Raw genomic sequence first — 9,383 nt, 5'->3', positions numbered from 1 at the left:
CAAAATTGAATTAAAAAATATATAAAAAATTAGTTATTTTAAAAAGAAAACTAAAAAAATAATTGTAATATAAGTTTCTATTATTTCATATAAACATATTTTTTATATACATGTTTATTTTTTTTATTTATATACAATTCTAGTTTCACGTTATAAATACTAGCATATCAACAAGCACAAACGTTTTAAGAGAATTCACTCTTTTTATTATTAAATGTGTATAAAATTAAATAAAAGTAAAATTTCTTAGCAGGACAAGTTATTTATAAAAGAAAATGTATGAGACGTATAAAATTAAATAAAAGTAAAATTTCTTAGCAGGACAGGTTATTTATAAAAGAAAGTGTATGAGACCAACAATTTTACTAAAATTTGGTCAGCACTTAACCAACAAAAAAAAGTAAGCAATCCTTACCATTAGATCTAATTTCACACTATTAAAAACATCAATAATAACTAATTGATGACTACAAATTACAAATTTGCTTGCCCCTAACACTCCGCTATTTATATTTTAATTAAAATGTATAATTAGCAGTTTAGGTTTTAAGAATTTAAAAAAAATATTTTTTTTGTAAATCATGTATAATGAATAATTTTCTAAAAAATGAAACAGTTTAATAGTTCTTTTTAATTTTTTATTCATATATTTTTTTTCGTGCAAAACTAACCAAAAATGTTGACATAGCCCAACTTTCTTTTTATGTCCAGTTAGTCCTTAAAGTTGACATATTGGTGTCCAGGTCCATATTAAAAATAAATAAATATTATAATTACTTTATTAACATAAATTGATTAGCATTGCTTAATGTAATGTTTGACTTAAACCTACATCACATTTCTTCTAAAATATGGGACCCACATCTGAATGACTGAATCCTCCAAATACATGCTGCAGCTAGGGAGAAGCTACTCACGCATCAACAGCACACTCTGGCTTGACACGTTTTCACCAGCATATGCGGAGGAATCTATATCTCAGCACCATAAAATTTTCCTATTTTTAGTTATCAATTTAAAATAATTTTTAATTGTTATTACAATTGTTGTTTATATGAAATGGGTTGCTAATATTTTTATTTTTTAAAGATATAATTGCATTGCTTTGTAAAAAAAAAAAATACACTGTCTATTATACGGACAAAGACAAAAGAAAAAGATGATCTTTCGCTTTGGTAAACACTAAATACTAGCAAAAAAAAAATTAATCGAAAAGATTGGGATTTACAAATAACGATACTTTATAATTTGAGTTATTCTTTATTGGAGCTTTCTTGATGTTTTTACAATTACTATTGCTGCCAGCTTCTCACCTTCGAATACCTCCAAATTTTTCGCCTTCCATAACGCTCAACACAGAGATGCAATGAGGGTCATAGAAGATTATCCTCTTTCAATGCCTCTACTTGTCGTTTAACATCAGACTACAAACTCCATGGTTCCATTTTGTATTATTGCATTCACAAAAGGAGAGGAAGACCAAATCTCAAGAGCGGGACCGCATTGCACTAAGACATGAAGGATTGTTTTATTCCCATTTCTGCATCTTGGGCACATTGCTGAAATATCTGAGAATATCTGATTAATCAAAATTGAGTACAAGTAATCTTTTATGGACTGCTCTCCACAAAAAAATTTTTACTTTCGATGGTAATTTTAACCCTCAAATTAATTTTCAGAACGTTGAATTTGTCATCGCCGTGGTGCCCAATTGACGCATGAAAAAAAATCATAAGCCATCCAATACCTCAAAGCCACATCGTACTGCTTTTTCTTGTTCCAGACCCATTCAAACTTGTCCTCACCATTGTTCGTTCAGTGGCAGGGAGAGAATTTGTGAACTGAGCTTAGGAAGAAAAACTACTTCAACTAGCTCTTTATTCCATATTCCATCCACTGTAAGTAAATCATGTACCCAATTGATGTTTGTTACTGGATTGTTGTTGTTATTCAGTCTAAAAGAGTAGGGTGGGGGTAACCATAGGTCCTCCTAGATTCAAACATTTGTGCCAGATCCTATACTCCATCTCAAACCCTTTTCTATGACTTTTCTTCTCTCCAGTATACTTTGCCAACCCCAAGAAGGTTGGTTTCCTTTATCTGTCAAGAAAAAGTCTAGGGGACCAGCAATTTTGTTAAATTCTAACCAGCATGTAACCAGCAAAGAAAAGTGAGCCATTGGATAAAAATTCACACCAATCTCACACCATTAAAACTATCATTGATGGCTATTTGATGGCTACAAATTACAAAAGTTACTGGCCCCCTAGCATTCCTCATCTGTCAAAATGGGGTTAGTGTATCTATAGTATTTTTCTTTGAGTATACGCGCAAGTAACGAATTAGACTTAGTAGTAATTCGCCAAAACTATTTATCCAGCAGGACTAGGTTTTGGGCTCTAAGATCCTTGAATCCCAATCCGCCTTCTTTTTTGGGTCTGGTCATACAATCCCAACTAACTTAAGCCATCTTTCTCTTTATTCTCTTCTGATCCCACCAAAACTGTCTTAGAATTCTGTGTATGTCTTCCACTAGAGAATCTGAAAGCTTGAAACATAAAAGCATATATATTGGAATAGCTTTTCTGACAGATCTGATTAAAACATGTCTGTCACCTGCTGATAACAGATTTCTCTTACAAGCTTGAACTCTTTTATGAACTTTATCCTTTATTGCACTGAATGTAGTCCTTTTATACCTCTTAATAATAGATGAAAGGCCTAGATATTTATCTTGGGCTCCTACATGCTCTATGTTAAGTAACTTTGCTAGTTGTTGTCTTCTGGTGAATGGGGTGTTTTGATTGAAAAAGATTGCTGATTTGTGGAGGTTAACTTTCTGTCCACTAAGCATCTCATATTCATTGAGTAGAGATAGGATATTGTTGCATGATTCCTAATTAGCCTTCCCAAATAAAATAGAGTCATCAACAAAGAGAATATGATTGACTATTGGAGATCTTCTATGAATCTAAATCCCCTGAATGGACCTATTTTGCTTTGCCTTGTGTAACAGATAGGATAATCCTTCCGCACAGAATAGAAATAGATAAAGTGACAAGAAATTTTCTTGTCGGATACCCTTTGTTGGGTTAAAAAAGTCATAAGGTCGACCTTCCAGAAGAACAGAGTAAGAAATAGTAGTGACTAGTTCTCTGATCCAAGAAATTCATCTGGTTTTAAAATCCATTCTCTCCATGATGAACCATAAAAATCTCCACTCAACTCTATCATATGTTTTACTTATATCCAATTTAATAGCCATTTCAGATTCCAATCCGCACCTCTTAGTTTTAAGGTAGTGCATACATTCATGAGCAATTAGAATATTGTCAGAAATGAATCTACCCTTTAAAAGCGTACTTTGGTTTGAACTTATTAAATTATTCATAAACTCGTAAAGTCTATATACCAGAATTTTGGAAATAATCTTATAAAAAACTGAGGATAAACTAATAGGTATGACCTATGACATGTCTCTAGCATATGAGATTTTAGGGATCAAGCAAATTTGTGTATATGATTAAACACCTTGAAAATTTTACCTCTACCAAATAAGTTACAAACCACCTTAAAAATATCATCATCCACATAATGTCCCAATAAAACTGAAAAAATCGTGTTGTGAAGCCATCCTCGCTTGGAACACTTTGAAGACAAACGCTGAAAGTGGATCTCTTGATTTCCTCCATAGAGATTGATCTTATTAGCCTCTGGTTCATGAAAGCTGTAATCGGAGGACTGAAATCACTGAATATGTTACTAGGAGTGAGCACGGGTCGGTTTGGTTCGGTTTATGGTAAAATTAGAACTGAACCGATCAAAATATAATTGGTTCGGTTTGGTTTGGATTTGCATTTTTTTGTATATGTATCCAAACCAAACCAAATCGATTAAGAACGGATTGGTTCGGTTCGGGTAATTGGGCACCCGATGACTTTGAAATTCATAAAAAAAAAACCAAATTTTTATCTTAAAAATTCAACAAGTACAATAAACATGTAACATCAATAGAAATAATCCAAACATGTTAAACACCAAATACATTAAAAACTAAACTCATTAAAATCCAAACATATTAATAATGAATAATCATTGTCTAATGGAAAAGCCATATATATATTTTTATTTTTTTATTTAATTGATATATGATCGGGTTTGCGGGTTGGTTCGAGTTCCGCATCCCCAAAACCGATATCCGAACCAATCACTAACAAAAATCATCGGTTTGGTTCGGGTTGGACCCGATTACCCGTTGGTTTCAGAACCAATTTAATTGGTTCGGTTTGGATTCGGACGGGTAATCGGGTACCCACTACCCGTGCTCACCCCTATATGTTACCATGTTCTAATGGGTTAGTTGAAGAAAATATTTTCTTAAAATAATTTTCAACCACCAGAGCAATATTCTATGGATCTGAAGCCATCTCACCATTGTGCCGAACTAGTCTTCAGATTTTGTTTTTTCGGTTTCTAGCTTGGATCTTCTGATAAAAGAACTTTGTGTTGTTATCCCCTTCTTTCAGCCATTTACATCTTGATTTTTCCTTTAAAAAATGTTCTTCTTTTGATAGTGTAACATCCTAATATTCAAGTTCTTATGCTCGAGACATAAGTTAATGATAATAAGGTGGTACGACTCAAGGTGGATTTATAATACATATATATATATAATTGAAAGAAAATATTAAACGAGAAGACTAAAAAGGAGTAAAATAAAATCGCGATCAGAAACACTCACGTATCGACGAAGAAGAAGATAAAACGCGTTCAAAAAGCGGAAACATAATAAAACATCGAGGGACGAATAGAATAAACACAGGATATATGTAAACATAAGTATAATAGCCGTTAGTCACGACCTGCGAAGTTTAGGTTGGCTAAGGTTACAGATATAAAAATCAGTTGACAATAGCATTTCCTATCTCTTTTAAAATATACATCAAAGCCTCTATAGGCAAGTTCCAAAAGAAATATATGTACATACATCATTAAAGATTTTCCAAAATAAGGGAAGAGATGCTAAATAAAGTACAAAATAGAATCAGAATAAACTCGTCGCCTTTCAAACGAACTCCAACTCACTGTGGAGCACCAGGACCTGCATCTAAAAAATAGTGGATATGTACGGAATGAAAACTCCCGACCCTTGGGTTCTCAGTACGGTAAAAATGCTAAATAAATACAATATAAGGTAGTAGAAAATGCAACTAAGCAATCCTAAACTCTATATCTCAATATTTTCATCCTAGGTTCTCACTAATTCGTAATTAGGCAACTATCATAAGAGATTATACTCTAATTCACTTTCCTCTTTATTTCCACAACACTCCAATTTTATGTTAAGTAGTTAAAAATCAATCATACTTACCTGTCTCATGATTACCTCAATCTTATTGTTGAGATTGACCCTCTATACGATTTTTCCTGTATGGACAATCTCGTGAGATATGCTCTGGTCTGATAGCTCATTTTCTAATTTTTTTTTCTAACTCTAACACTTCTGGCCACCAAAATAACTCGTTATCTTCAACTATTCCAACCTAAAATTTAATTCTTCAATTACTTTCTTAGAGTTGGATTTGTTATGCTGTTGTCACTGCACTAGACGGTGCCTACAATACTTCAATTTCTGTGCCAAAATGTACATAGGTGAGTCATTAACTTCCATACTCCAAACTTCTGCTATCAGTGCTCTTATATCCTCTATCTCACACTACTGATCCTGTAATTTAATTTTTTTATGGTAGATTATCTTGGAGGATTCGAATCAAGTAAGAGAGGAGCGTGATCCAAACAATTCTCTGGTAATCTTTTTACCACTGCATTTATATAAGTCTCCCTTCAAGTCATTTCAGCCATAAAACAATCAAGCCTCTCCCTAATTAATACCTCTCTAGCCCCCTTATTTGACCATGTGAATCGTTATCCTATCATTTTAAGATCAACTAATTGATTATCATCAATGAAACCATTGAAATTTTCAATGGAGGCATCAGACCTCATATTCCCTCCCTCATTTTCTCTAGGGGTGAACACGGGTCAGTTTAATTCGGGTTCAAGGTAAAATTAGAACCGAACCGATCAAAAAGTAATTGGTTCAATTTGGTTCGGATTTGCGTTTTTTTATGCTTGTACCCGAATCAAACCAAACCGATTAAGAGTGGGTTGGTTCAGTTCGGGTAGCGGGTATCCGATGACTTTGAAATTCATAAAAAAAAAACAAATTGGCAAATTTTTATGTTAAAAATTCAACAAATACAATAAACATGTAATATTAACAAAAATAATGCAAATATATGAAACACCAAATACATTAAAAACTAAACTCATCAAAATCTAAACATATTAATAGTGAATAATCTTGTCTAATGAAAATATAAAAGTGCAACAGAAATATTAGAAGTTAAATACAAAAGTCTAGTGAATAATCTTTGAAAAAAGCTAAAACCAAAACACAATAAAATCTAAACATTAGAAGCTCAATACAAAAGTGCAATAGAAATATTTGTCTAGTTTTCAAAGTCTTCACTCCATAATCCTTCACTCCATCAACCAAGCATATTCAAGAGAGGAGATGTGACCTTCAAAAAATCAGCATATAATTAGGTAATGTCAATATATAAAATTGATTAATTAAAAAAAATTCAACAAATAACAGTAATAAAAAATTTTAATCTCAATTTGTTGTAAACAACATCAACTCCAATGGCTTAATTAGATATTGTTAAAGCTGAAAGCTCTACATAACAGTAATTAAATTATTATTAGAGACTCAACAATAACAACAATTACATAATAATTTAAAGAAATATAATTTAAAAATAGTTACCTAATTCAAGTTTTTCTTGGTCCTCAAGTTCTTGCTTTAAGTCATACATCTTCTCTTGAGTCTTCAACCAATTTTGTGCGCAAATTAGAGACTCAACAGTAGAAGGACTTAATGAGCTTCTAAATTGGTCAAGTACACGACCACTAGTACTAAATGCCGACTCAGAAGACACGGTAGAGACGGGAATAGCCAACAAATCCCTAGCCATGTGAGCAAGAGCATAATACTTCATTGATTTCAATTTCCGCACCAACGCAAAATGTCAAAACCGGAAATGTTATCCTCCACATCATCTTCCATGTATCTTTCCAATTCATTCATTTTGACCTCACCTTGCTTTTTTTTTTAACCCTCATTCTAAACTCATCTTCGAAGGCATCTTCCTCCTCAATTGCATTTTCACCACCAACCCCATGATCATGAGAGGCAATACTAGAATTAAAACTACCAGAAGAACTACCATCCGGAAGGGGATACATCATAGAGTAATACTCAAACAACTTATGAATGATATCCTTCAATTTTTTTAACATATCTTTGGCTTGATTCAACCCATACACCCGATTAAGACAAAATTCAACATACTCATACTTGTAACGAGGATCAAGAAAAATAGCCACAAAGAGAAAGTAATTCATCAACAATTATCATATTTGCAAGAGCAAGACGAGTTTCCTCTTGATTAAAATCAACAAGCTTCATAGTGACTGCATTAGGGTCATCCTCAAATTGGCTCCCAAGTGCAATAGTTTTCTGCCCCTTTTCAGCTTGCTTATGAGGGTTTTTAGTGCAAATTCTTAAATGTTTATGCAAGTTTGTTGTACCATGACTAGAACTATTGCATGCATATTTTTTTTACAATAGTTGTAGCAAGCTTCATTAGGAGAACTTTTAGTAAAATGCGCCCAAACACTACTAGGTGCTCTACTGGGTTTACGTTTTACCTCTTTTGGAGGCTCGCCAGTAGTTTCAGCAGCTTTGGTTTGTGTTTCTGATGAAGGATTTGAGGCAGGCAACGCTAGGGGAGCTGGACTTTGCGATGTTCCACCAGAAAGACCATCGTTCTCAGCAGCGGGAGTGGCTGCACTTGGAGAAGAAGTACTTCCAACAACCGAATCACTTTTAGGGTTAGTTTTTTCCATTTTTTTGAATCTGCAAAATACATAAAATAAGAGAAGTCATATATTTGTTACTAACCAATTAGTACAATTGAAAGACCTTACTGCAGAGTATTTATTAACATTGCAAGCAATATGTCCCCAAAATGGAAGTTTAACAAATTGTGGCTCTTTTAACAAATTTTTGAGTGACCCGAAAGCTTGATATGTTGCTTCTCAGTTGAATATCTATAACTCGAGTTATGATTTGATAAACGAGTAAAGATCATAATTTGACAGCACCTAACTCCTTCTGATGGATACTACTTTGCTCCTATATCTTATGATTCAATACAAAATAAACTCAATTAACAAGATAAAAAATCACATATTAGTGAAATCAACTTGCTAGAGAGGGAAATTAATACTTAATGTCACAATTTGACAGTACCTAACTCCTTCTGATGGATACTACTTTACAGCACCGGTTTAAATTAAACAAATCAACTCAATTAACAAGATAAAATCACATATTAGTGAAATTGCATGATAGATAAAAAAAAAAGAATAAATACATATACAAATAGGAATACAAATTTCATAATAATTACACTCCATCATCACTTGCTACATCCTTAATGTCACCTTGCCTTTAGCGTAATGTTTTATGTTTGGTTTCAACTTCAAAATCTAAGGGGGCTTCTAGTTTTTAGTGAACATCAATTATCAAACTCTAAGGGTTTGGTCTCTGTTATAAATATCTACTACCATGAATTATAATAGTAACTGCATAGCAATTAGCATAATATTTTTGAAGTTAAAAATCAAAATTAGCTTATAGAAGATCCTCAGTTCAAAATCAAATCTAGCTTTTACATAAGGGCAAGATTCTATTAATATTAAAAAAATTAAACAGCACGATTGTTTCAGAGTGATCAAGATTGCTTTATTCAACAACAACTAAGAATGTATAATTTCAAAAATTGAATAGAAAATAAAACAATTAACAGTTTAACGTATAACATTCCCCAAAAATTATAGACTAACCTGAATGAGTGACCGGAAAAGACGACGCTGGAGCCTGGAGGAAGGTTGCTGCTGGAGAAGGAACCACGAACAACGATGCTGACAGAGATACCGTCTGAGACGCCAACGACCGAGAGAAAGTTGGTTGCTGCGTCGCTGCCGCTACGTGGAAGACGATACACCAGATGGTCCACGGACGAGGTGGAGAAGACGACGCGCCTGACGCCTAATGAAGAAGATGATGAAGATTGGAGAAGCTGCCAAGCTGGTTGCGTGGTAGGAGGAAGCTCTGTGCCTTTGCCTCTGCTAGGGTTTTGCCATGATTTGGTTGCGCCGTTAGTGAGATTGTGAGAATGAGATAGTATTAGGGTTATCAGTTTATGTGTTTATAAAGTCATATGTATCTTTATATATATATTAATTAATTA

Source organism: Arachis ipaensis, chromosome B03 (assembly GCF_000816755.2).
Source record: "Arachis ipaensis cultivar K30076 chromosome B03, Araip1.1, whole genome shotgun sequence".
In the NCBI taxonomy this organism is placed as follows: domain Eukaryota; kingdom Viridiplantae; phylum Streptophyta; class Magnoliopsida; order Fabales; family Fabaceae; genus Arachis; species Arachis ipaensis.
The sequence above is the reverse complement of the archived record's forward strand: the minus strand, read 5'-3'. Positions refer to the sequence as shown.